The sequence below is a fragment of the Dermacentor silvarum genome, chromosome 8, assembly GCF_013339745.2.
Source record: "Dermacentor silvarum isolate Dsil-2018 chromosome 8, BIME_Dsil_1.4, whole genome shotgun sequence".
NCBI classification, from domain to species: domain Eukaryota; kingdom Metazoa; phylum Arthropoda; class Arachnida; order Ixodida; family Ixodidae; genus Dermacentor; species Dermacentor silvarum.
In genome coordinates this window covers 77,716,899-77,743,206 of record NC_051161.1, presented here as the reverse complement: position 1 = coordinate 77,743,206, position 26,308 = coordinate 77,716,899, and positions in this window count along the sequence as shown.

Below are 26,308 nucleotides of genomic sequence, written 5' to 3'. Positions count from 1 at the left end.
CCTGCCAACTCTGACGTGCCTCGAGCGCTGCTGTGCTGTCGGATCTTGTGCGCGCATATCATGGTCTGTGTCCGTGCTGAGCGTTTGCAGCGCTGTCACAGCTGTCGCATGCTCGTATCATTTCATTGTATTTTGTTCTAGTTTTATTATTATTTTTTTGTTCTTGCATCTCTACTTGTTAGCTTCATCTACGTCTTGCTAGTTTTTTGGTGCACTGACATGAAGAAGAATGGCAGTTTAATGTGGAGAAATTGAATGCTACATTGGTATCCAACAGCTATGGTTTTCTCGAAACGCTAATGAGAAATAAACAAGAGGCAATGGTGTAGGTGTAAAAGCGCATGGACCAGAAACGTGAATGCTTTGCGCCGACGAACATCACTCGAGCACACTAGAAACCTCCTCACAAGTTCAGATAGCTGACGACAGCATCCCATGCGGCCTCACGTCAGACAGACACGGATAAGAAATGTTAAGTTAGCTGCATTAGGTAAACCGCGCTTACGCAACAACAAAGCGCTCGCTTTTATCTCGAGAGGTGACATGACTAGCCAGAAAAAGCGCAAGAGTGAGAGACGTGTGGCGACATCGCACTTAAATTCCAGTACTAGCCCGCAAATGACGTCATTGATTCTGACTGAGAAGAAAAAGTTACCGTCGGAGCAAGCGGACGCATCTCACCTCGGCTCCGTGTTTTTTTTTTTTTTTTTTTTTCTTGAACTGTGGTATTTTTTGAGTCGCACCTCAATGAAAGTGCATCGACCGGATGCATGAAGTTGTGTAGACTACCGGGAACCCAAATTCCGAGGTAGGGGACCGCTTTTTCGGAATTTAGAGGACTTTTTTGTGCCCGAGAGGAGCTCCCGCCGCTGGGCCTAACATCGACTTCGGCCTTGGCCGGGGGAGCGGTAGGGCCAGCCCGAGCCTCGGTGAAGCCGCCAGCGGGACATCGAACCATCGGTGATTACGCAAGCGAGCATTGAGCATTCACCTAAAATGACTACCGCTATGCGTGTAGAGGTGGACGGCATCGAAATTTCGCCGGACCAGTGTACAAGAGCGCAAAGCTGGAAAACTGCCGGCGAGAGTGTCAGGCACAAAGGCATGGGCAAGCTAGGCCTAAATCCCGTACTTCAAACGAGCCAAGATGGCGCCAAGGCCACGGCTGATGTCAACAGCCGGAGCAACAACTTCGGCGGTGGCGCCACTGGCAGCGATACACGTCACTCAAGTGCGAAACGTGTAAACAAGGGCAAATGGTTGAAGGGTGCGCGCATGCCAGACTTGCCGCGCGGCGACATAAAGATCGTGTTACGACCACGAGGTGGGCTCCACGAGAGCGAAGTGATCGCGTTGAACTAAGTCGTGCAATTGCGGTGGCGGCACAGATCTCCGCAAATGAAGCCGTCATGTGCCTCAACCTCCAGCAGAATATCGTCGTGGTGAGCACCTCCAAGAGAGAGCACGCCGATTGATACGCTGCCGTAGGAAGGATCGACATGCGCGGCACGGCACACGAAGTAAGTACCTACGAAGCGGGCCCCCATATGCTACGGTGAAGGGCGTCATAAGGGGCTTCCCGCTCGAGGATACGACCCAGGAGATTCAGGACAATGTTGTGCACAAGCATAACCCAACGGCCCTACAGGCAAACTGAATCGGTAAGACCCGATCAGTCGTCATTGCTTTCGAAGGGCACAAAGTACCTACGTAAAATACGGCAACCTGCTCACGGAGTGCACGTTGCACAGAGAATAAATCTACGTATGCTATGCGTGCGGAAGAGTGGGCCACAGAATGGACGTGTGCCCAGATCCTTCGAACACGATCTGCTGAGGGTGCGGAATCTCCAACCCCGCCGAAGACCACGGATGTGTCCCGAAGTGTGGCCTGTGCGGAGGCAATCACCTGACCGCGGACAAGGCCTGCAAAGCCCGCTTCAAGATGCCCTACGTCGTCCGCCGCGTCGTCCGCCGGCGTCTTCTTCTTCCACGGTGCCGCGTGGAAGAAGAAGACGCCGGGAGAAGGAACCAAGAAAAGAGAATTTCTGCTGACGGACCCCGCCGTAGCGCCTCCAAACAACGGGGCCGGTCACAAACGCCGGTCCACACCAGCAACAGAAGTGGTGGCGGAAATGGCCGCCAGAGTCACTCCCGATCGGAGACACCATCCGGGGGCGGCAACGGGGGCTGCAACCGCCGCTCGTGCTCCCGGGCCAGTTCGAGATCCAGGGCCAGTTCGAGGTCCCGGAGCGAGTACACCAGACGCCGAGGGATCGTCGAGAAAAAGGTGGGCTGGACCAACAGGTCTCCCATCACTCGAACCAGCGACACCGAATTCCCGTTCCTCACCCCCTCCCAACCCGTTAACTCACAAGCGAATCCTCAAAAGGACAGTAGCGAAGTGACAGAGCTTAAGAGGATCATAGAGCGCCAAAACGCTCAGATCCAGGAGCAGAACGCCCAAATACGGGCTCTTATGAATAAGATCGAAACGCTGGCGAGTAACGGCAGCTCGGCAAATACAAGACCCCAAAACAACACCACGGCGGCAAAGAACGCCGGAGGGTTGCGCAAGGTGCCGCGGAGGGACCCCCCCTCACCCCGCCTAGGGCGGACGGTGCGAGAGGCTGGGGCCACGCAACGTGCACCAAATAATCAAGAGGCGATGGACGCCGAAGAGAGCGCCGCGAGCGGAGAGGAAGCGGCGACCGCAGAGACCGTGACCACGGCAACGACACAGATCCTGCGAGAAGGAGAGCTGACGGCCATTTTGGTCGCAATTTCCCAAATTAACGAAAGGCTAGGCAAAATGGACGCCCGACTCGAAGCTGTCGAGAGTCAGGTTAACACACCATCGATGAAGCACAAGCGCCTAGCGCTAAAAGTAGTCTCAACATCGTTGAGGAACCGCTTCGCGTCCCTGAAAAAGGAGCGGGCCGAAAAAATCAAAGACGCGATCGCCAAAAGGCGCAATCGACTCGAGACGTCCGGAAAGAATCATGCAGAAGCCAAGTAAGAAGCACAAGAAGGAGACCGGGGGGAACACCACCGTAATTTACCAATGGAACTGCCGCGGGATTCGCAACAAAGAAGTAGAACTACTGTTACACATTGACGGGCAAGAAAACAAGCCCGATGTAATTGCTCTACAGGAAACAAACGAGAAACCAAGGCTCCCTGGGCACGTCGCTTAAACGGACCCCACGGAGAGCGCAACGGCGGTGCTCGTCCGCAGCAACGTGGCGGCAACTCAACATGTCACGGCGCAGGGTGGCTGCGAGCACACGCTGGTCGAAATTCATGCAAGAGAAATTGGCAGCTCGGGCAATCTATTCGTAATGAGCGCGTACTGCCGGCCGTCACAACGGCAGTACGAATTTGACCACATCGGGAGCCAGGCGAAAGGGTTGGCGGGAACCAGGCCGCTCCTGATCCTCGGCGACTTTAACGCCCCTCACACAACGTGGGGCTAAAAAGTTCCAGTCCAAGAGAGGAAAAGCGTTGACCAAAGCAATGGAGGATCACGAGATGGCCCTCCTGAACGAGCCGGACGTAACCACCAGAAGAGGCAACAGTGCCGCGAGGTACACTACGCCAGACCTTTCGTGGTTATCGGGCACACTAGACGTCTCCTGGAGATGCGAAGTGGACCTCGGGTCTGACCATAGCGTGATCGGCATCATGATTCGAAGCTTCCGATATCGGGCTGTGTTGGGGACGGCGCGGATCACGGATTGGGACAAGGTGAGAAAGTTTACCCAAGAACAAGAAGAGGCGTCCAAGGAAGAATCGGGACAAGCTGAAAAAAAAAACAGACCTACACCGAATGGGCGAGGGACCAGAAGAAGGCCCTCCAAAAATTTACCCAAGAAACAGCAACGACGTCGAAGACACCGTACGTGGACGCCAGTCTGACCCACATGTGCGTGGCCCGGCGCTCGCTAACAAGGTGGTGGAAACGTCAGAGACACAATAGAAAGCTGGCCAAGCGCATAGCAGTCTTGAACAAACAGATCGCCGAGCACGCGGCCAAACTATGCAGGGAAAATTGGCTGAAGACCTGCGATGGCCTGCAGGGCAAGCTCTTGACGTGGAAGATGTGGTGTATCTTGAGGCATCTGATCGACCCGCTTAGTAGCAAAACTGCGACCAATCGCAACCTTACCGAAGTATTTTTTTATTTTATTTTATTTATTTAGGAACCATAAGTGATTATTGCAGTAGGGCACAAGGTCAAACATTAAACATTATGAAGTCATAGTAGTAATGTAGAAAAATACAAAATACAAACACAGAATCTCAGTATAACATAGTAAGTAGCAACGTCAAATTGAGAAGTGTAAAGAGGGGTAATATGTATATCTATACAGTCCAGCAGTATTTTACAAAGGCGTTGCAAAGAAGGTTAGCAATTCACTAGTAACAACAGTGAAGAAGCTGCACACAGTTACAGTTCATAACTGAGAATCTAGTAAGTAATTTTCAAGAAGTGGCGAAAAATGTGTAATTGACAAGCTATTGGTGATATTGGAAGGTAAAACATTCCACTGCCTTACGGCTAGAGGAAAAAAAACAGTATTTAAAACAGTCAGTTTTAAAACGATATTCCTGTAGGGTGTACGAATGCTTAAGTCGTGTTATTCTAGTGTTTGCGATGGTAACGTACTTGGAACAGTTAACATTTAACTTGTTATGAATTGGACACGTACAAGGGAGACGGCCGCAGGCTCCTGGAAGGCCTGAAGGCGAACTACCTAAAGAGAGAGAAAAGCCAGTACCCAGTGCCCGAGACGTACGAAGGACCCGACAACGAAGAGCTGGACCGGCCGTTTACCATGACGGAACTGTGGACAGCCATAGATGAAAGTAACAAGAGAAGTTCAGCCGGCAGGGACGCCATAACTTACATTCTACTCGGCAACATGAGCGGTGCCGCGGCCCGCGGTCTCCTAGAACACATCAACGAAGCCTGGGAGAACTCGCGGTTGCCGAAGGACTGGAAGGACGCCGAGGTCCGCTTCATTCCAAAGCCCGGCAAGGACCTCACGATATACAACATGCGGCCCATCTCCCTCACGTCCTGCGTGGGGAAGGTGATGGAGCGCATGGTCCTTCGCCGGCTGCAGAAGCACCTCGAAGAAACGGATCAGATGCCGGAGACGATGTACGGCTTCAGGCAACATCTCAGCACCCAAGACTTGATGATCCAACTCCACGAACTGGTCGTCAAGCAGGCAACGAGGCACGCGCCGCGCGGTATACTCGCCCTCGACCTGAAGGGAGCGTTTGACAACGTGTCCCGCGCGAGCTTGTTGCAAAGTCTGAACAAGACCAGGTGTGGCCAAAAGACATTCGGCTACATAAAAGATTTTTTGTCAAACCGAACAGCGACCATCAGGATAGGCGAGGAGAAGTCGGACCCTGTCGAGCTCGGCGATAGAGGCACCTCTCATGGATTGGTCTTGTCACCCCTGCTCTTCAATCTGGCCCTCCTGCCCCTGCTCGATCTACTCAAACAAATCGAAGGCGTGGACCACGCGTTCTACGCCGACGACATTACGGTGTGGATGGCCCGAGCCGGGTCCGATGCCCGGATGGAGGAAGCCTTGCAGCGGGCGGCAACAACCTTGCACGAGTATGCCAAGTCATGCGACTGAGCTGCGCTCCCCATAAATCGGGGCTGCTCATGATCCAACCGAGAAAACCAAACAAGGAGCTGCCGCCGAACGTGATCATCACCATCGACGGAAGGGCCATCGAGCCAACACATCAGATTAGGATTCTCGGCCTACTGATTCGGAGCGACGGGAAGGCAGACGCCGCCGTCACAAAGATCAAGACTATAGCCGAACAGATACTTGGTATGCTTCGGAGGGTATCTAACAGAAACCGAGTCCTTAAAGAGGATGATGCCATGCGCTTGGTACGCGCGTTCGTCGTATCGCGGGTTACCTACTCCGCCCCGTATCTCCAGCTGACGAAGGCGAAAAGGGACACTCTAAACACGATGCTTCGTAAGGCAACGAAGCAAGCACTGGGCATGCCCATATACTCGTCCACGCAAAGACTGCTAGACATGGGCACCCACAACACAGTGGAGGAGCTCATCGAAGCCCAACTCTCTAATCAGAGAATCTGGCTCAGTCACACGGAACACGGATGAGCCGTCTTACGCAAGATAGGATGGCAGATCGAGCCAGTACCTATCAAGGCGGCTCTTCCGGAAGACTGGAAGACGACCATTCAGACCAAACCTCTTCCTCGGAACATGACGCCGGGCAAGGACGACGAGAGGCGCACCACGCGGGCCAAAGCCACGGCCCAGAAGCTGGAAGAGAACCCCAGGGTCCTGTACGTGGACGCCTCGCTCCGAAAACACAGTGACCGAGCAGCGGTGGTGGTTATGTCAAAAGATAGCCTGATCTTCAGCCCGTCCCTGAAGACAACAGACCCTGAAGTTGCCGAAGAAGCGGCCGTGGCCCTCGCACTCACACAGCCGAGCGTGGACACCGTGGTCACCGACTCAAAGACAGCCTACGGAAGCTTCCGCAGGGGGGTAATCTCCTCCGCGGCCCGAGCCATTCTATCCAAGTGCAAGCCTCCGGGAAGAGCAATAGAGCTCGTGTGGGTCGCGGCTCACTCGCAGGTAGCAGGCAACACCATCGCCGACTACCATGCCCGAGAAATGTCAATCCGGGCAGAGCACGAGCCGTAAGAGCTACCACACCCGGTTACCAGCTTTCGCGACATTACCAGGATGTACTGAGAGGAAAGGTGCAGACGGCCAGAACCGCACCCCAAACTTACCAGGCAACAACAGACCATCCTGCGGCGAGCGCAGGCGGGATCGCTTGCGCATCCCGTACTGATGAACCGCATGTACCCTGCGGAACATGATACGTTCTGTCCTTTTTGCAAAAAGGAAAAGGACACCCTGCCGCACATCTTGGCCGAGTGCACAGAACTCAAGACCCCCCCTCCTCCCCTTCCCGCCAACACCCCCAATCCCCAACCTCTTGAGCGATGGGAGACCTTGTTATCCAGCCCCGCCCTACCGATTCAGCTCGCACTGACGGACAGTGGCCAGGAGCTGCTGGGAACATATGGGTCCCTTAGCTAGGGAACCACCCCGTCCGGTGCCTGTGTGCACCACCAATATATTTTGGGCCCAATAAAAGTTTATTCATAATCATCGCACTGAATCTGCCCTGCCTAGTTCAATGTTAAATGGCGAAGAACGACTGCATGATAACCAAAAGAAACCAGGACCGGAATTCACAAAACCTTCTTACCCTAAAATTTTTCGTAAGAGAAAACTTCAGCCAATCCTAATGCTGGACATATTATTAGCGAAGGCGGCCGTCAAACGGCAAAGAGCACTCACGTACCAAAGGCTTTTTGAATACAGCTGCTGATTCGCAGAGCGACGGTGCCGGCACATAAAATTTGATCAGGAATCCTGAAGGCTTTTGTTATAGAATCCCCACTTACTCAGGGGACTTCACAGTACAAGCTTGCTTATATGTAGGATTTTCAGGTGATGTAATTGACGCCATACTCGCGGAGAACTTCCTCAACGTCGCTGACGCTGAGCAAATCCGTATAACGGAGACTTTCATTGTACTAGGTGTGCAACATACCACAGTTCGGGTGACGTCACTCCACAAGCCCTGAGAATGACATAATCTGTGTCATAAAGTACATGACAAAGCCTTGGCGAGTGTGGCACAACAGTCGTATATAATACAGCACCGAAGATTCAAGGAAGCACTAGCGCACACCGTGAAGAAGCAGGGAATAAAAAAATGATCTAGCTGTCTTGGCTTGATGTCCAGTCTGAGCGTCTCTTCTACAGGAAGATCTAGGTTTTCTTCAATTGTCTAGTGGCCTTGTGTTGTCGCTCGGGAATGGGTCGGGGAGGCGCCACTGGTGCTTCCAGCCCATCTCGGTGTCCTGCTTGGGCCTGATACTCTAAACCGGTCCTCCATACCTCAGTCACCTGGTGCTAACGACCAACCCGATGGTTTAGGGACAGCAAAAACTCATTCCCGAGTTCGTGCGTGCTACCGGCTACGGGTTTGCTGCTGTCTCCTGCTCTTTCTGCTCGGGTGTTTTTGCCTAGTCCAGGATCTGTTCAGCAGCGCAGTCTCTACTTCTACGAGATCCTGTAGTCCCCGCCAGATACGTGCGCAACCAGCGACTAAGCTGAGCGCTACGGTAACTGAAGGACGTTTTATGTTTTTGCGCGGTAAGCTTGCGAAACCACAAACTATTAGAGACTGACGAAGCCTATTAGTTGTCTGCCGTTAAAGTGTCTCATATTGAAAAGAAAGGTTCTGTTGTGTTTTCCTCTTGACTGCCCTGTCATGTTGTTATAACGATCCTGGGACAAATGCCATCACAATCTGAACTGTCCTCTTTCTTTCGCACAGGTCGAGTTCTTGCATTATACCATCGACCCTGAAGGAATGCGCCTTAGTGGGGCAGGCTTCTTTCGTCTAGACAAGCCACTCATCGTCTCGGTACGTGAAAGCGAGGTCATCTTTTGACACATCACAGAAACCATGCAAGCGAACTCACAGAACTTCTCCCTCTCAACTACTATACTCAGCATAAGCAACGACATTCTGGTTGGGGTTATTAAAAAATTAAATTATGGGGTTTTACGTGCCAAAACCACTATCTGATTATGAGGCACGCCATAGTGGGGGACTCCGGAAATTTGGACCACCTGGTATTCTTTAACGTGCACCTAAATCTAAGTACACGGGTGTTTTCTCATTTCGCCCCCATCGAAACCCGGTTGAGGTTATCCGGCTTCTGCTTGCTATAGTGACGACTGCCAGGCCTCCGTGATTGTTTTCTGTTTGCGTATATTAAGTGTTTTCACGAAAGAAATTATATCACATGATGAAAAGTAGCGAAAAACATGAAAAAAACAGGGGACAAAGAACAAAGCGCTACGTTTTCCTCACGTTTGGCTCTACTATCCACCCAGTCCACACACCAACTACCCCAGCAAAACATCATGCTTACGTAAGAAAATAGAAAAACAAAAACGCGGCACAAACGCATACAAGCGCACGGTTAAGCTGGATCTCAAATCTCCTTTACATTTGGTGCTGGTACGACCTGTTGAGGGCGCTCTTCAGCGCTCATGTCATGACACCGCGCTTTACAGTCGTAGACTGCGCTCATGCGAAAAAAAAAAGCATCCTTCTTTAGAGCGCTGAGCGTAGCTCCAGCACACATGAAGCTCACTGAAGAAAATATTGAGGTCCAGACAAGTCCAAACACCCAGAATAAACTCACTTGCACGTGAAGTCGAGCAGAATTCCAGAAGTGTTGAAAATTGAGCTTGTTTGTTATTCCACTAATACTTTTGAAATCGGCTTTTGTCCAATTGCAAAGCGATTCGACAAAGACAGACCACAAAGGGCGCAGATTAAGAGGATCTATTTTAAAAAGCGCATATAATAGGAGAAGATGCGCAAACATTTAAATTCAGTAGAGTGCGACACCAAAATGCCACAGCCAGGTCACACAGCATAGTCATCTTGTCGGACTTCCAAACTGTCTAGATACATTAACAATTATTAACAATTAACTTTATTATTAACAATTATTAACAATTAAAATTTTAAAATTAGACTAAACGATGGCGTGCTGACGTAGGTATGAATCGCGTTGGCTTCGATCACTTCACGCGTTCTTTTGTCCTTGTGTTGCCTAAAGTCTTGGCAGTTGTCTAAAAGCAGAGTGCAACCAGACGAGGCTGCATGAACGGCTAGGTTCCTCTGTCTCACGACCGTGCAAGTTAAGTCGTTCGTTCTGGCGGCAGGGCAGTGGGATTTTGTGCACAGAACCAAGCGCAGAACCTACTTCTACACGTGCTTTTTGCCGCACACTTCGCATCTCAGCTCGATCCAGTTGACTTTTCTGCATAAGGCACCCGGCTTGCTCAGGGCAGAAAAACAACGTGACGTCTTCCAGCGTGAACGCCTCCAGCTCCTGTCTTAGTCTGCAGTCAATGGCCGACGTTATGTACATACAGGTTGACTGCTGTGACCCTGGTCTTGCTGAAGTTCTCAGTACTGAGGCATAACGCAAGTGCGTAGCTCCAATAATGGCTTGTCAGCGACGCCCACCAGAAGCTGGCACGGTTGACTCGCGGAGAGTAAACGTTAAGCTTGGGTCTCAAAGCTCCTTTCCACTTGTAGGTGGTCCGAACTGTTGAGAGCGCGCTTAAGTGTTCATGTGGCCACACAACGCTTCACAGTCTTAGAGTGATGATGATGCGAAAGTCCTCCGTGAAGCGTTCTAGTTGTTAGTCGGAATTATACAAATACTGCACACCGATCGGCTTTGATCGAGCGGTCGTACCGTTACTATGGAGAGGACTTTGTGCAGCATGGGATGACAACGATGATGCAAATGTTCTCCTTCAGGTATTCCGGTTGTTAGCAGGTATTATGTACATAGTGTACAGTGATAGGGGGCCATTATTATGAAGAGGCCTTTTTCCTGAAGTTGGATGACGATGACGATGATAAGGATGATGCAAAAGTCATTCGTGAAGCGTTCCAGTTTTAGTTGGAGTTGTGCAAATACTGCACAGGGATTGGGAACCATTACTATGGAGAGCAATTTGTGCAGCAGTGTGATGGTGATGATAATGGTGGTGGTGTTGGTGGTGATGACAACGATAATGACAATAAGGTGTACCAAAATGCAAAATTAACCATTTTCCTTTTCTTTTTCAGATCGTGGGTGCTCTGATAACATTTACAATAATCCTGGTGCAGACGAGCGACGAACTAACTCATCGCTTGGGTGATAACGCCGCATCTACGGCATCGTAAGCTCAGTGGGAGCCACTTATAAGTCGTCGGTAGCATCAGTGGCGGCATTCGTGACTGCACACAGCATGTTGAAGTGTGCTCAACGTTGTGCTTGCTTATAGAAAAAAAATAAGAAGTGTTGCGTAATGATTATTACGCACCGTTTCAGCGTTGCAGAGTAAAAGACCGGAGCTGAGGGCTTCCCCTTAGCCATAGATATTTCTCGACATTTTTCTTCAAAGAAGCACTACAAACGATGTACTCTACTACAATTTATTAAACACAATAATATCGTGATGATGTGGCCAACGCATGTTATTGCCTGTGAGTTTGGACCGCGCACTAAGACCTTGCCATATATGTCACACATTGTCTCATTTTACCCTTAAGAGGTGGTTGGAAATCTGTTAGAGTTGTAATGTTACAATTTTGTCTATTTATGTAATGATGCTTCACATATATTTTTGATGTTCAATGTTTATCACCATTAGCTCTTTGTTTTCATGTTACGTTTCCCTCTTGCACAATGCTTTGTATAGACGTTTGTATTGTTTGATGAATAATTAAATAAAACTGTAAGGAAGATGACAAACGTCGACGCAGAGTCAGCAGCATCGGCAGCATCAAGCGCGCAGCAGACGCTCGAGCGAGAGGACTGGGCTCGGTGCATTGGGGATTTATTGGGGTTCGTAGCGACAGCCGGTCGTAGGATGCACCGAGCCCAGTCCTCTCGCTCGAGCTTCTGCTGCGCGCTTGATGCTGCCGATGCTGCTGACTCTGCGTCGACGTTCGTCATCTTCCTTACAAAATTATACAACGCGATACTGCGTATCGCGGGCTCAGACCTGAGAACGAGGCATCGCGCGAAGATTCTGCTGCACGTCGTTCCAGCCACATGAGTAAGAATATGCATTTACTGTGAGGGTTGGAAAAACCCGTCTCAGTGGGGGAAGGGCTTATTACCTGCCCTGAATGTCCGCAGTCTTCACGAACTCCCAGGTAACTGAGCCAATAACTTCCTGGGCATTTTGGTGTGTTTTCGGGCAGTTAAACGTTCCACGTTAGGCAACGGGACCGGTCTAGGTCCGGCATACCCTTTAAACTACGGGCATTCCTGCACGCGATGAGTGGGAGAGCCCCGCTAATGCACGGAAGTGGCCGTCATGCTTGACATGACCGCCATGACACGAAGAAAACTTAGTCTATGACGACCAGTGTTCAGGGCTTTGGGCAGTGGCCCAATGAGCACTTGGCGCCATCATTGCGCCGATACCTTTACTGATGCAGAGAGCAAGGGAAGATTAAATAGTTAAGGCTAATGAGCATTTCCAAACAAACAAGCAAACAGACAAACAGAATATATATTTTGTCTGATAACGAATGAATACATTTATAAAATAAATGAATTACATTTATTCCATGAATCAGTCGTTTCCTGCCCAAGATGAGAGACCTCAAAGGCGTGAAGAAGGCTTCGCTTTAAAATCTATTTCATGTTCAGGGTCGTTCGTGTCATTTCCCAGTGCAGCTTTCACAAATTCAGCCGAGGTCCAGGTAGGGGGGAGCGTATCTCACCAAGCCGTGGGTGCGCAAGATGAGAAAGAAGTGGATGTAGATGACGTCCACGAAGCGGGGTAGTCGATGGTGTGCTAAGAAGGATAGCAAGGAACTTGTCAGCAAGAACAAAGCCTTGAGCTAGCTAGTAACGTAATGCGTGCTGTTAGCGCCTAGAATACGCCTTTAGAGCCAAGTATCTCGCAGGATGATTAATGTAATGCCGTATGTGCACTGCGCACTGTGCATTGAGCGTATTGAAATTGTGCCTTTAGTGGATACTGGCACAATTGTATACTGGCACAATTGTGGCCTCTTGTATACTGGCAGTATCCAGTGGGAAGCAGAACCCGCGTTCATAAGAAAAATGCATCTTGCGCAGCAGAGATTAACTGGGCGGCATTGAGACACCTTCCACTCGTGCGCAAGCTGCACGTTATCCCCCCCAGAGTGCACCTGCATACTTGTCATGTTTTAACGCGATAACTCAAAGACCCCTCGTCGCAGAAAATCTGGCGTCGGTGTCGGCGTAGGCGCCGGCGTCCGTGGCGGAGAAAATGATCCCGAACCACACAGGCCCTCCCCGTGGCGCAGAGGCGTTAGTGAACAAACCTGAATTTATCAAAGTAAAATTGGTCAGAAAAATCTGAAAGGACGACTTAACTACAGCCCACAGACATGATAGCATCGGATTGTAATTTTAACATTTTTAGTGTTAACATTTTTAGTTTTACCATTTTTGTTTGATTCTTGCTTCTAGATAAAAGGATTAAATTGCCGCGGTGAGTGCGTAGAAACTCCTTGCTCACTCACCTGCTTTCATCATCGTCATCGTGACTGTTCCATCAAAACGCCATCATTGCTCATCTGCCGCTCCTCCTGTGGGCTCCTTCGCGGGTTTCTACAAAAGATAGGCTCAGGAAAGTGCGTACCTGGACTCAGGCATCTCATGTTGGTCCTTCGTTTCATCAGGACGTCGAATACCACGGATCAACTAAAGAGCTGGCGCTTTGTGGCGGAAACTCGATATGACATAAACCCGATGCTAACAGCGGATTGCCTTTATAAAAAAAAAAGGCTGTATAGCTTCAGCAGAAGACTAAAGTGGCACCGGACCGTGAGCTGAAGGCGTCGGTGAAGCTGAAGTTAAAGCTCGGACCATCGAACTAATTTGAGTCACTGATTATGTGGCAATGTGTACATAGGTGCAGCTCTTCCGCGAACATGTTTCACCACGACATGAGTCACTGTAAGGTGCAATATAAACATGGAAGAAGGAAATAAACTGTAGCTGGGATTGTGACGCGACAAATCTTAATGCTATCGGCCGGCCTAGCACGTGGTTATGCAACGTGAGTGCTTGGTGGCTCTGAAGTGCCTCCTACTCCGCGCCCCGTGCGCTGTCGCCATGCAAGGAAATTGGATATAACACCGCTCGACTACCACAGCCGCACATTGAAGCGAGGAAAATGAACAAGTATACGTCGCTAAAAAGGACCACATTGGCAAGAGCGTCGCGGTCATCATCATCATCATCACCGTCATCATCATCATCCTCATTATCACTTTGGAAGAAACGTCCTGGCACTCGAAATTAAAACCTACTGAGAAGCAAACATTGCAAGCCAAGATCTCGAAGTGCTGCCCGGTCTGAAGTCACATGATGCACCGGCTTATGTATGGAAGGGTCAGGTAGAAGAAAAGCGAAGAGAACGGGATCACACCAGGCTAACTTGTGAAGGCTGGCTGCACAACCTCGCGCTACCTATAGCACGATGGAAAGGACGGGATGCGCCAAAAAAGGGAGTACACAGGGCGTTTCAGATAACTTGTACCAAGCATAGAGCTTCCTACAAAAATTACTTGAGTCGGCTCTGGCGCTAATGTCTATGGCCGCTGCAAGTATGGAAGTTCAACGAGCATAGAAATGATGGGAAGCAGATAGATTTGCCTAAGCTTCGTCGTTCTGGCTTGAAACGATGGCTACTGAAATTGATTATTTAAAAAAAAAGACATGCTGCGTTCGAAATGCAACAATCAAAATAACCAAGTTCGCTTACGCAGAAGCTGATTGTCATGTTGAGCTTAGAACATTACGAGGGAATAGAAATTTAGAAAGCTGAAACGTTTTAAATTACACCACAAAAACGTCACAAGAACGTGACAGGAACGTTTGAAGCTGCAGGGTCCCAGATGATACAAATTGTCATTGTTCCTGTGGGGTGCCAGCAGTGACGCACTGACGGGGGGGGGGGGGGGGGGAGGGGAGAGAGTTCTGCGGTTACCGCCCCCGCCCCGCGTCCAACCCCACCAGTCCAACGTGTACCTTCAGTGCTCTGTTGAAATTGTCATTACAATTCAGGAGGTGGCTTCAGGTCAAATTTTCCTGATTAACAAGAACACTCTCTCGTTGTCTTGCATTTATTGATGCACTCTTGAATTATGATGATGATGATGATGCACCTCTGTTATGGCTCGCACCCACTAAGGGGGATAGGCCAAGAATCGGGCGGCAGTGGGAATGCTAAAGAAAATTCATATTTTAAAACAAGAAAACAAGAAATGCCAAGTAAAAGACAAAAAAGACAGATGTCGCACTAACCAGGCGAGCGAGCAGTCAGACTGACTGAAAAATGTGAAAGTGAAGAGTTGTTACAATCAGAGGGAGGTAATATTAACAAAACAATTTGGAGAAATCAATTTAGGTGATATGAATGCATCTGATGTGTAGAATACAAATACAATAATTAGCAGGGTAATCGTTTTGTTTCAGTTAAGAAATTGAATACTGCGCAACACACGTCTCTGTGACTATAGCCTAGTGCTGAAGCCCCCAATGATAACAATACTGGTATGTTTAAACCTAATCCAATTTTGTAAAGTGGAGCTTCCAGTAATAACTTTCTGTGGCATGAATATCGTCTGCATGATAAAAATTAATGTTCTATTGATTCAATTTCCTTACAGTTGTGACATAGAGGGGACATCGTGAGACCAGCTCTATGTAAATAAAAATTCAATTGCGGGATGCGACAGCGTAGTCTGGTGTAAGTAACTTCCAACTGCCGAGAAGAGCACCACTGTTTATTCCAGCAAAAACCTAGATGCTGAAAGTCTGTAGATGGTTTCAGCGGTAAGTTGCTTGAATCATTTTGCAAACAAAATTTTCTGTATCTCGATGCAGTGACGTAAGAAGTATCTGGTAAAACAGGGATCAAAGGCCCACTTAGAGACGTTCTTGCTAATAAATCTGCCATTTCGTTTAGATATAAACCGCGGTGTCCAGGAACCCACAGCAAGTTAATTCTTGAATTATTTTGAGTAAAACCCTGAAGAAATAAACATCATCGTCCTTGGTGCCATTATTATTTTAATTATTAGGCATTTTATTTGCTGTTAGATTCTTCTGACGAAAGCAAGGAAATTGCATAATATGCAAAGTGCTGTAATATTTCGCACTGTTCACAATCAGGCAAGAAACCTTAAAGTTTCTCCGCCTACCACCCTACGGTGACCCCGGTTGGCGAAAAGAGGTTCTTGGAAGAGAGGCGCATACCACGTGTCGCATTCCCCGTGACCCAGGTTGGCGGGAAAAAGGTTAGGCGCCAGCGTATATACATAGACAGCTACATAGATACATATTGCAAACTGGGTTAAGTTCCCAAAGAATGCTAAAAGCATTGAAACTCTCCACTGGGACATGATCAGAACTCTGTCGCTTCCGTAGTTATAATAATAATATTAATACGTTATTGCACGGAGTTACATGGAATCATTGTGCAAATCATCCCTTCCAATGCCACATAGGGCTTGAGTGGCAGTGCCAGACAGGTAGCAGAAGCCCATTAATGTTAATTGACAAACTTTACCATTTTAAAAGTCTATGGAGGTGGCCACAAAAAAAAAAGTTGTCGCAGTTTCACCTGAAAGGTGAAGCATCAATTGCGATAGCAAATTTGTAGAGAGATATACGGAGTAATGATATTAGCTTTATCAGCTGTATAAACTTGGACATGCAGCAGCACCGGCAACGCGCCGAACTGTTGTCGACGCCGTCGGCATTTTGCCCGCGTTCGCTCAAAATGCGTGCGGCGTTGGTGACTGTTGCCGGAGCCTCTGATATAAATAGGCACTTGGTGCCGCAGCTAAACGTCGCCTCCCTTCCCTCCCCCTTCCCCCCCTCCCCCACGGCCTCTCGCGCATCGGAAGAAGGCGCGTTTGCTCTACATATATGGTGATTGTAAAGGAGGAAAGAGACGCCTACTTCTGCAGCCCTTAAGGAAGCACGGCGCAGAACGCGCGTTTGTTCTCCGCCGTGCGTTCACTCCCCGTGAAAGAGCGCGTCCCTCGCGCCCTTTCACTCGCACATACAGCGTTCGGCGGCGCGCGGCCACGATTTCATCTCCATTGACGTCATACGGAACCTCACGGCGACGGCGACGGCGACGGCGACGCCGACGGCAGAAATCTGCTTTTGAGTGTCCATATAATTGCTATCGCAATAAAAGAGAAAGATCTCTACCCAAGCATAAAGCGCTGTAAAAGAGGAAGTAATTCTGCGGCGCCTATTTGTCAATCTGCCTCAGAGCTTTATTTTATTTATATTTAAATTTCACGCGCGAGGCACTTAGAGATAATTTATTAAAACATGCATGAATATAATGGATCGTATATTATCTGTACAACGTTGTGCTTTGTATAATAATGGCAATCATAATAATCATAGAAAAAAGAAAAATATCATGAGTAATTCCACGTCCATCAGATGAAAAGGATGGATGCGCCGCCGATTTCTTCCCCAGAGCACGGTCGAAGAAAGCACGTTCACGCTTTTTAACGTTACCAATTTTTTATTACTACACGGTGAAAGACATAAATGTGTCCACAGGCCCTGGCGGGTGGGAATGAGCTCTTGGTAACGGGTACGTCCCAGTAAGTGGAGTAGCTCAACGCGTGATATGCTTCCATTACGAGTGTGTAAATACAGTCGATATCTAAACTTGGCCACTGCTCTGCAAAGATCATAGTGGATATGACGCGCTCCCATATAGAGACAAGCTATTACACCCTTGTGGGGTACCTTACACCTCAGAACCTTCCAGGTCGCAAAGTGTGCCCTGGCCCCGTCGGGGTCATGACGGCTCCTCTGCCACCAGGCCCGACCGGAACCACAGGCTCTGAACCCCCTCTGCCTCCACTGCCATTCGGGAACAGAGCCTGTTCGTTGCGTTTGCTTTGAACCCTGACCTACGCCCAGCCTTTTCTATTGGCGGACGAGGAAACTGGGGCCACAGTGTCCGACCGATAGCTAGACCCGCGCTTGCTATCTACCCAGCCCCTCATCGCAGACTTCGAAGCTCGACTAAGAGCTGGGTAGTACTGTATCGTTTATAGATCCCTTTATCCTTGTTGATAAATGGTACCAAGTCATATTCTAATGGATGCGTATATGTATAGCTGCAACAGGGATGGGCAAGTTGGTGCTGATCGAACATCTTGGTGGGGCAGCTGAAACGTCATTTGCGCTGCCCCACCAAGATTCGCAACAGGGATACCGCGACAAAGGATGGAAAGGAATTCTCAGAGTTGATGCTCCTAATGATAGCAACCTTCAAACGCATCTCGGTGTAGCAAGCTCCAGCTGGGACCCACGGGTCGTCGCCACTCACGTGGTGCTCAAGCGCTACTGGTGTGGACTCGACGGAAGCATACCTGCAGGTTATTGTAGTAGCCTCGGCGGCATACACGAAAATGACACAGTTGAAGGTGGGCTGATAGCATCGCCGAACCCCGTACACCCGACGTGTGCAATCTTGCACGCACGATCCCCAAACCTCTGTTCACCTTCAAGCCATGGTCTAGCCGTCTCCATCGCAGCACTTCTCATCGGCATTCCTTTTCTTCCCTTCCTCAGGAAGAACGCCGCTTTCTTCGCGTTCGCAAAAGTTTGACAGCCCAAATGCCAACAAAAAAGGCATTTATCGTCGCCGCAACATGAAGAAGTCCCGTGTAGGAGCCTATAGTGTCTCGAAAGTAGCCTGTTCGAGAAAAACGAGACAAAAAAACACGAGATAAGTTACGAAGGATTGGAACAACTATTGTTTATCCTCTTTCGGTGAGGAAAAGTAACAAGGGGATATTTTGCTTACCAGCTGAAATTCCGAGAGTGTGGGGACCCAAACACACAGCATATACCCAGGGAAGAATTAAATGTGGCAGGGACAAATTACAGAAGGCTCCACTAAACAGTTATGATGAAGGTATCGAGTAAGCCTGAAACATCAAAACTTCTTGTAACATCCAGCTCGAAGCATCGAAAACAAGCATGAGTAAGAAACAAGTTAAAAAATTTAGAGGCGTTCGAACCAAGGATTTTACGGTTCTAAAGCAGGTACTCTGCTACTAGACCACAACTACATTTTTTCTTCACGGCACAAAAATACGCGTACTTCCACCAGTGTAGAATGAACGGTATACACACTACACTTAAATACGCACAAGAAAACTCACATTCTCCTGACTAGTCTAAATCGTTCCACAACTTCAACAAACTCCACAACCGGAAAACAACGTGCCGCCCGAAGTCAGTATGGATTTATGCCCCGAATGAATAAAAACAGTTATTTCTTGTAGGCGAATATGCTGCGTAGCTGCTGCTGTTTTTGTGCTGCTCCATCACTTGGTCAGCTGACCTACTATTGTATTTGGCTCGGCATCACGATAATGATGGTTTGTCAAACAAACAACTGAACAATATACCGACGACTATTTCTGCACTACCTGTGACCAGCGATATACGTATAGGAGACACGTACCATATTACGAAAAAATTATCCACTTTGTCGCTTTTGTAGGACCACCTGGGGTTTACGCTCCACAGATAACAAAGTGCACAGCGGTACAACGAAAGGGAAGGTAAACTGACACATCAATGAAAAACCTCATACTCAAATCATGCTTTTGGCACGTGAAACCTCCAGAATTCAATTCAATTCTATGTTCATCGCTTACAACGTGTGAAGACTCAAACCTTTTGCAAGCATTATATCTATTGACTGCGTCTAATTTGTTTTTCCTTCATTTAATTAGGTGCCTTGGCACAACAGTTTAGACTAAGTGTGCCGACTCACTCGCCAAGGCTCCCCTGGGTGACCCTTTAGCTTGTGCCGTTCCGCAGGCCGCATTTATGCCTGCCACTAGGCTTAGGATATTAACAATGATGAACGAGTTCTATAAATATAGCCTGGCCTCGAATTCTGACTACCACCACCTACTAAACCCCTTGAGCCGTAAATTCTGCCCAACACACAAATTAGACGTAACGTTAAGGAGCCTATACACTGCCGCATCTCGACAGTAAATATATATATATATATATATATATATATATATATATATATATATATATATATATATATATTGACGCGTGCTCTATGTTGAAGTTTAGACTGCGATGACGATATGTTCTTTAACGTGCTCCGTGTAGTGAGACAGGGGGAACTTGAAGACGAAGAAGACGTCTGTTGTTCTGGTGGTCTTTTTGAACAGGCTGTTCCGCTGCCGTATTGCTCCGCCGTTGTTGTCTCTTGTTCGCGTTGAACCGCGACACTGGTGGAAGTGCTGGGTACACAACCCTGCCTGATGCTCCGGACTCCTCCTGGGAGCCGTTCATCCAGCCCATCTGCAATTACAACTCCTGTGCATCGCTTGAGTCGGCGGTTGCTAGGCCTTTCCCCCGAGCTCAACCCACTACAAGAACGCTTGTCCGAGCCCTGTCTACCTCTTCCAATGGCAACCGCCAGCCAGCCACAGGTTCCACGAGTTCCACAAGACAGCTCTACTCACAGTCCGTCCCAGGTAACCCTTCTGCAACCACTGATTCCCGATCGCTTTCATGGTGGCGCACATGGAGATGTTGAAGACTGGCTTGACCAGTACGAACGTGTTGCCAAGGTCAATGGGTGGACTGCTCAACAAAAGCTCTCCCACGCGTATTTCGCCCTTGACGGTAGTGCTCGCACGTGGTTTGAAAACCGTGAAGCCAGTTTCGCTACATGGAATGATTTCCAACACCAGCTGATTGAAACATTTGCGAGTGTCTATCGACGGGACCGTGCCCAGCAACTAATTGAACTGCGTTTTCAGAAAGGCAACGAAACTGTAGCGATGTTTGCCGAGGACATGGCCCGCCTGTGTCGTAGAGCTGACCCTCACATGCCTGAGGAAAAGAAATTACGCTACCTTATCCGTGGCATAAAAGAAGAACTGTTCGCCGGACTTGTGCGGAATCCACCGAGTACCGTGGCGGATTTTATAAAGGAAGCCACTGGTATTGAACGCGCACTCCATCTAAGGTGCAGGCAGTACGATCGCTTGCCCACCAGCACTCCTATCAACGCCGCCGCAATGACCGTTAGCAATCAGAACTCCCTTCGTGATCTAATTAGGGAGATTCTTCGCGAGGAACTTCAGAAGCTCGGGATACCGGCAATGGGCACACCCATGGCGTCAGTCGCTGAAGTCGTCCGTGAGGAAATCAGGCAAGCGTTCTCCGCAGGCGATCCTGGTTACGAGCGGCGTCCCCTAAGTTATGCCGACGCTGTCCGACGTCAACCAGCTGTTATGCCCATGCGGTCGCAACATCAGCCGCCGAGACCCACACCTTGGTCATCACCACCAGAGGAACCTCTCAGACACCCACCTGTTGTGCCGATCCCGTCCTACCGCCAGCCGTCATCCGCTGCATTTTGGTCACCGCCACAAGACGAAGCTTCGATGCGCCCGCAAATTCGAAAAACGGACGCATGGCGCACGGTTGATAGGCGCCCCCTCTGTTATCACTGCGGAGGCATCGGCCATATTTCCCGCCATTGTTGGTACCGCGACCCCTCATTTCGACCTCTTCCGTCCTGGTCTGACGGTCGACGCACCAGTGACGACTACATGCCACGCCGCGACGACGCTGCTTTTCAAGGTCCTCCGGTGGCGCGCACTCTGAACGATGACTCTCCGCCTAACCACCAGACCGATTTTGGCCGACGGTCACGCTCTCCGTCCCCTGCTCATTCATCTTCACTGAATGGACGTGCCTTTGCTGACCTCCGGGGAAGGAGGTCGCCCAGCCCACGCCGGGGAAACTAACGGCGGCGACCTCTGGGGGTAAGGTTGCGGGCCGGCAACAAGACGATGAAAAACCCCCAATAATCCCGCCGCAAGACGCCGTGAAACCGACACACTCTGATACCGACGAAATTGTGAGCGCAGATCTTATTGTTTCCGTTGACGGACAGCAAGTGCGAGCGCTAGTCGACACTGGTGCCGATTATTCGATAATAAGTGAAAGCCTAGCCGTTCGCCTTAAGAAAGTAAAAACGCCCTGGATGGGACCCCACATAAGGACTGCGTGTGGCCAACTGCTCACGCCTGCTGGAAGCTGTACGGCGAGAATCACCATAGGAGGTTCTTCCTTCGTGGCAACTTTCGTCGTTCTTCCAACTTGCTATAAAGATTTAATCATAGGCATGGATTTTTTACGGGAATACGGCGCCATAATCAACATCCCGGATCGCTTGGTTACGTTTCACAAGAGCCCTGATTTATGTCCCTGCTTAACGCCGCAACGCAACTCCTTTCGTCTAACCGAAAACGACGTGGTCGTCCCACCTAGGTCATGTATACTTGTTTCGGTGGCATGTGACGTACCAATTGATTGTGAAGGAGTTGCAGACCAAGTAACCCCCATGTTATTTACTCACGGTATCTCCGTTGCACGAGGCATCGTAAATATCACAGATGGGCGCACGACCCTGTTAACAAATTTTAGCACCGAGCGACGGCACCTACCAAAGGGCACGGCTGTAGCTTACTTTGACGACGTCGCTGATGTTCGTGGGTGCTTTTCAGTACTAGAAGAAGGACATGCGCAAGACCCAGCACCTGTGCTTGACGTAAACTCTACTTTACCGCAGAACGAGCGAGAACGACTTCTTGCGCTACTGGCCGAGTTCCACGACTGCTTTGCGTCGACGTCAAGAGTCGGTCGGACGCCCCTAACCAAGCACCGCATAATCACAGAGGACGAAGTGAGACCGATTCACCAAAACCCTTATCGTGTGGCCCCAAAAGAACGTGAAGCGATACAACAGCAGGTAAACCAAATGATTGAAGACGATGTAATTCAGCCTTCCAAGAGCCCCTGGGCATCGCCTGTAGTTTTGGTCAAGAAGAAGGACGGCAGCCTGCGTTTTTGTGTGGATTATCGAAAACTAAATCAGGTTACAAAAAAAGACGTGTATCCGCTTCCCCGCATAGACGATTCACTTGATAGGCTTCGAAACGCTCGTTATTTCTCGTCCATGGACTTCAAGAGCGGGTATTGGCAAATTGAAGTAGACCCGAGAGACCGCGAGAAAACCGCTTTTGTCACGCCAGATGGACTATACGAATTTAAGGTCTTGCCTTTCGGCTTGTGCTCTGCACCTGCTACTTTTCAACGGCTTATGGATACCGTGCTTTCGGGGATGAAGTGGAAAACCTGCTTAGTCTATCTCGACGACGTCATAGTGTTTTCCGCAACGTTTGAAGAGCACCTTGAACGGCTTGAAGCGGTTCTGCAATCTATACGGTCCGCCGGCCTCACCCTAAAGCCGGAGAAATGCCACTTTTGCTTTGCGGAGCTAGAGTTTCTTGGCCATGTCGTCAGTCACGCGGGAGTCCGCCCGGATCCTAAAAAAATTGCCGCTGTCGCACAGTTCCCTGTTCCTTCTGATAAAAAGGCTGTCAGACGCTTTCTGGGCCTCTGCGCCTATTATCGGCGGTTTATTGCAAACTTTGCTCGCATTGCGTCGCCGTTAACTCACCTCACGAAAGATGACGTTGCGTTTGTATGGGGCGACGAACAGCAAGCTGCATTTAACGATTTGCGGAACCGTTTACAAACGCCCCCTGTGCTGGCCCACTTTGACGAGACAGCTCCGACAATGCTTCACACTGATGCCAGCAATGTTGGTCTCGGAGCTGTTCTTGTGCAGTGCCAGGAGGACACAGAAAGAGTGATCGCCTATGCAAGCAGAACGCTCTCACGCGCAGAAGAAAATTACTCTACAACCGAGAAAGAATGCCTCGCCGTGGTATGGGCGGTTACAAAATTTCGCCCTTATTTGTATGGTCGCCACTTCAAAGTTATCAGCGACCATCATTCACTGTGCTGGCTCACAAATCTGAAAGATCCTTCCGGGCGATTAGCACGTTGGAGCCTGAAACTGCAAGAGTTTGATATGACGATCCTGCACAAGTCGGGGAAACGGCATACCGACGCTGACTGCCTGTCTCGGTCACCCATAGAATCAGCTCCTTCGACCGATGAAGAGGAAACAGCATTCCTCGGCCTTCTCGACACGGTTACCATTGCACAACAACAACGTGACGACCCTGAGTTGCTTGGTCTGATTAATTTCTTGGACGGACGAACTCAGACATCACCTAAAGCTTTCGCAAGAGGATTACCATCGTTTTGTTTAAGGAACAAAGTTCTATACAAAATGAACTTCTCATCGAGCGGATCAAACTATTTGCTCGTCGTTCCTACTGCTCTTCGTAGGAAAGTACTGGAAGCATGCCACAACGAAGTCACTTCTGGGCATCTAGGATATACGAGAACACTGAACAGATATTATTGGCCAGGACTGCCCGTTGCCGTGAAACATCACGTTCGGACCTGCTTAGATTGTCAGCGGCGCAAGTCACCTCCAACGAAACCAGCCGGTTTGCTACAACCCGTCCAAGTACCGCAAACGCCATTTGACCAGATCGGAATGGACCTCTTGGGTCCACTTCCTACCTCTACAACTGGTAACCGCTGGGTTATTGTAGCAACTGACTATCTTACTCGCTACGCCGAAACAAAAGCTATCCAGAGAGGCACAGCAGCAGAGGTGGCCCGATTTTTCATAGAGAATGTTGTGCTGAGACATGGCGCACCAACCATCGTCATAACAGACCGAGGCACCGCATTCACAGCCACGCTTTTAGATCACGTCCTGATGCTCAGTGGCACAACTCATCGAAAGACAACAGCCTACCATCCACAAACAAACGGACTAACAGAGCGCCTGAACAAAACACTCGAAGACATGCTTTCCATGTACGTGAATATAGAGCACAAAGATTGGGACGAGATTCTGCGTTATATCATGTTTGCTTATAACACGGCTAAACAAGAAACTACACGGATGACTCCATTCAGCCTTGTCCACGGACGCGAAGTAAGGACGATGCTCGACGCCATGCTACCACACGAACCTGACGACATTGACATGGATGCCGAAGCGTTTACGCAACGTGCAGAAGAAGCGAGGCAACTCGCACGCGTGCGAATACACCTGCAGCAAGAATACGATGCAGGTCGCTATAATGCCCGTCATAGGCCTGTAACGTACGACACCGGTGACAGAGTATGGGTCTGGACGCCTATACGAAAACGGGGACTATCCGAGAAGCTGCTGAGGCGATATTTCGGACCCTATAAAGTGCTCCGTCGGCTAAGTGACGTCACATACGAGGTCGTTCCAGATAGCCCTTACTGCACAAGGCGCCGCCAACACCGTTCTGAACTTGTGCACGTAGTACGCATGAAGCCCTACGTCAGCGAGTGACTGTACGAGGGACTTTCGTTTTCACCAAGCGAACTTATTGTTTAGCATCGGGGCGATGCTCTTCTCGAGGGAGAGCAAATGACGCGTGCTCTATGTTGAAGTTTAGACTGCGATGACGATATGTGCTTTAACGTGCTCCGTGTAGTGGGACAGGGGGAACTTGAAGACGAAGAAGACGTCTGTTGTTCTGGTGGTCTTTTTGAACAGGCTGTTCCGCTGCCGTCTTGCTCCGCCGTTGTTGTCTCTTGTTCGCGTTGAACCGCGACAATATATATATATATATATATATATATATATATATATATATATATATATATATATATATAAGGCTGGTTTGGCGGCATCTACTTTGTGTATTAGGTGCAGTCAACCCGAAACAATTGGCCCCTTTCTCCTTGCGTGCCCACCATTTTCCACAGTAAGGAGGAGGTTACTCGAGGTATCTATAAACAAACTTGGCCTCAGCATAAAGACCCCCGTCCTGCTTTTGTTTTTAGCTTCCACGTTGGGGCACAGCCACCAGAATGTTCTCACCGCGGTGAGACTTTCTTCTTCACAGCAAACGGCTGCCTTCCGAAAACAGTAAACTTATGATAGATATTTATTTATTTATTGGTGCACTTTAGCATGATGACTGTTCCACTTTGAACGCCAAACAGAATACGTCTTTCCCCACTATTCTTTTTCCAAACTTCTTTCACCCATTTCCGTCAAAGAGCCCAGTTTTTGACCGATCAGCCACTGTGGGTATCTGTCACTTGCAACAACCACAGCAGCAGCAGCGGCAGCAGCAATAAAGCAGACTGGCTTTTACTCTGACAAGGGTTCATGTTCTGTGTGCCGTGTCTCTCCAGTGGTGACCTGTAATGGCCTAACACCACACTTGCAACGAAGAAACCACGTCCACCACATAATCTCCACCGGCTGTTAAGTGACCATTGTTCAGCTTCCTCCTTTCTCGGTGCAACATCCCGATGTCTAGTTCGTACAAGCTGAAGGACTGCTTCACTTACACTGTATCACCTCTCAACATGCTCGCTTTGCACACATGCAGTCATCCCTCCCTAGTGGTGTTGCGCTGGAAATCAACGATGTCCTCTCCAATCCACCCGCGACAATCGAGTGCGACAATCTCAAAGAAAATGTCCTCGAGCGCACCATGTCGTTCGAACGTAAGCGTCTGCAACAGTTTATTTACGATGAGGGATTCAGTGACCGCCGACTTACACAACTTCTCCGTCACGTGCAAACCCTGTTA